This window comes from Eulemur rufifrons, chromosome 16 (assembly GCF_041146395.1).
Source record: "Eulemur rufifrons isolate Redbay chromosome 16, OSU_ERuf_1, whole genome shotgun sequence".
Classification (NCBI taxonomy): domain Eukaryota; kingdom Metazoa; phylum Chordata; class Mammalia; order Primates; family Lemuridae; genus Eulemur; species Eulemur rufifrons.
In genome coordinates, this window is record NC_090998.1 from 47,140,990 (window position 1) to 47,144,530 (window position 3,541).

At 40.7% G+C, this 3,541-nt stretch overlaps 1 pseudogene; it reads right to left on the reverse strand.

The window, feature by feature from the left end:
• Positions 1–2,006: 2,006 nt before the first annotated feature.
• On the reverse strand, positions 2,007–2,936 carry LOC138397136 (death effector domain-containing protein pseudogene; annotated as a pseudogene).
• Positions 2,937–3,541: the final 605 nt, after the last annotated feature.

The following is a 3,541-nucleotide window of genomic DNA, read 5'->3' on the forward strand; positions in this document are numbered from 1 at the left end:
CACACACACACACACACACACATCATTTGACAGCCCTCATTCACCGTAAAAACAAATCATTTAAATATCATACTATTCATATGTTACTAAATCAGCATGTATTTATTTAATTGAATAATGAAGAAACTGTAAAAAAAATTACTCAGCTTCACATAATGGAGATGTACCTATGGAGACTTATTCAAATGGAAATTTATTTTTCTCATGTAACAGGAAGACTCAGGTATAAGGACACCAGAGCTGGTACGAATACCTCTGTAATTCAATTAGTTTCCAAGCTTGTTTTTTTTTTTTTTTTTCTTTCTTTATCAGTTTCCTTATATTATGCTAGAAATACAGTTGCTGTATCTAAAAGCAGCAGGTATAATTATCAGGAAAGAAGAAAGTGAACAGCAAAATATGAGTATCAATTAATTTTGATTTTTTTTTAAGATATCAACAGCTTTCTAGAAGTGTCATCCGTAGACTAAAGCTTGTATCTAATTGGTGAGTTATAGATCAGTAATTCTAATTTAAGTACATGAGAGTTTAGAAGGTTAAATAATTTTTATGTGGTGCATTATTAACCTGGAAAATATGAACTGAATAAGAGAGAAAAATATAGAGAATGCATATTAGTAGGTAATTTAAAGTATCTATAATACAGTCCTGTCAAATAAATACACTGATTTTAATCTCTCTTTGTATATGAATTTCACAGTAGTTTCATCACCTGCATGTATATTCTCAGTATGTATGTTTCCCAATGTATTTATACCTGTAGCTCATTTGGTAGAGTAAGTTCACTAGCTTGACAGAAAAATTCAATTGCATTTATTGAATTTAATTACATAGTTGAGTAATTTTTTAAAAAATCTAGATTATCCAAAATATTTTATTGATCTTTAAAGATTAGCAAATAAAATAGAACGCTGAAAGTAGAAATTCCTCAACTTCCACAGCTGATATTCCAAACAGAACTTAGATATACAGACCAAAACTTAAGCTAGATAAATGTAAAATCCTAAGAAAAACACCTACATCTAGCATAGGACCTCTTTTCCCAGGTGGAGAATTGAAACCCAGGGAAGTAAAATAACCTGCATATGTCACACTTCTAGTCAGTAACATATCAAAAGCATTCTGGAGCTTAGTTTAAAAAAAAAAATGAGGTTATCATTTTCTTATGCACAATGTTTCACATATAGATACAGACATAATATTCAAACAAATATCATTTGAATTATTTTTTTATTGCAGTATGATTTATTATAGTAGAAAATTGGAAATTGCTCATATGTCTAACAGTAGAATGATTTAATAAAATACAAAGTAGCCTACCAAATGGAAAAATGAATACTTACATACAGACTTATGAATACTTACATACAGACTTATGAATACTTACATACAGACTTTCAAATAATGTGGAAAAATACTAAAACTTATGTTATAATAAGAAAAATGTAGGCACACAAATTACATAGAGTTAATCTATGAGTTAAGTTACAAACAGTAATCTCAACTATGTACTTTTTTTTAAATTCTGTAATTTGAAAGAAAGTGTTGATTAATTTCCAAAATACACTTCAGAGTCCCACCTTCCACATAGCTCCCTTACTCACAGCCCTTTGGTTTTTCACACAAAATTTAAGAGCCCTCATAAAGCCAGAAGTATTGATAACCCCTCAATGCACCCAAAAGCAGTGTTCACTTCAATCCCTTACAAAGAATTTGTTCTATAGATTTGATTCTCTCTCTGTTTGTCTTAGGGCTCAGTAGAGGGGGCTGCAGAGACACACATTAGTGGGTAAGTGGAAAAGGGAAACAAAAGGGAAGCCCAGGCACATGGGTGCAGGGAGGGGTAGGGAACACCACTTTCCCTTTCCTTTGTCTTTTCTTTAAGGAAAAAAAAAAAGGCAGGGATGTGATTGGTTGGAAGGGTAGAGAACAAACCCCAGAACAGTATGTAAGCTCCAGAGGTGGGTGGTGGGAACAGTCCCCAGAGACATGAGAAGGGAAAGCAGTTAGGGCAACACTGGCAGCATCAAGTTCCTCAGGAGTTTCTGTCGCCCCAGCTCGTAGTCATCCTCATCCACGTTCACCAGCAGTTTCATGGCTTCGTGGCCCACAGCTTCCTTGAGGGAGTCCGTGATGAAGACATCTTTAAGTGCCTCTACTAATGAGCCATTGATGTAGTCGCGCCAGAATGCGTCGAGTTCGGTGAGCTGAGAGAACTTGATGCCGCAGACGATGGAGCCCAAGTTCCGGGACCCGAGGATGGTGTTGGCCTGGTCAAAGCACTCAAACTGGCGCTCAAGTGGGTCGTCCTTATTAGAGAAGACGTTGCCCTGCAGGGCAGTCTCGTGCTGGCAGAATTCAGCACTAACCCGCAGTCTGATGTCACATGTTTGTTTTTCCATGGAATCTGGGGTCACTGACCTCCGGCGTCTTCGCCGGCTCCCGAGTGTGGCTCTCCCTCGGGCTGGCCGCCTGCTGCACATCCGAGGGCCCGAAGTGCGGCAATACACCACAGGATAGCGTGGCCTCGGTTCTGGATCACGGAGGGCTCTGGGGGTCACACAGCGAAATGATGTCTCCTCCAGATACTTGTCTACAAGATCAGGGCACACAGCCCGTCTCCTCTTGAGGGTGACGTAGGGCAGCAGGTCATGGCGAGTGATGATGCTCAGCAACTGCAGCACCTGGCGAAAGTTACTCTCGTCACAGCGGCCCTGGCGCTCCAACGCCAAGAACAAATCACGTCCATTTCGGATGCATCCACGCTGGTCATCATCAATGACATCAAAAATGAGGAAGAAAAGCAGGCGCACTTCTCTGTGTGTCAAATGGGTGCCCACGATCTCAAACATGCGATGCAGGCTGTACAGCCCATGCTCCTGATCACGGTGTTCTTCTGGCCACACCTGGCTTGCCCGCCGCTTTAGGCCCGCCATACTGGGAACTCAGGTGCACAGTCCTTTCCAGAATCTCTGCTCAGCTGCAATTCCGACCGTACCTCAGCTCAGGGACTTTACCTCAGCTCAGGGACTTCACCTCAACTCTGGCGCCGCGCCACCATGTTGGATCCCTCCGCGCCGCTCTCCCGGGTCTGTGTCACGGCGCCGCATCCGGGCTCCAGCTGCCTGCGCCACCGCTGGCGTGGGGGAATATTTAATCTAGGAAGGAGTCAAGAAGTGGTAGGTAGATAGCGAGGGATTCCGCGTCTCCTAAGGACAAAGTGGGTGCTGTGGGTCCCATCTTGGTCCTGCCCATTTGAATTATTTAATGTCACACTCTTTTACATGTTTCAGGTTTTTGAAATAACAATTATGTATGTAGCCGCAATAGAGGAAAACAACCACAATAAAATCACAATAATGTCGGCACAATAAAACCACAATAAAATCAGCAGTATTTGGAAATTTAAGAACTTTTTGTTCTTTAGAGTGCAAGGTAGATCAAAAGGAGATTTCTAAAAATGTTACATCTACAAGAACTTAAGATCATCCAATGACTACTTTTTTAACACTTTGGGGAAATTATTGCTATTATTTGATTG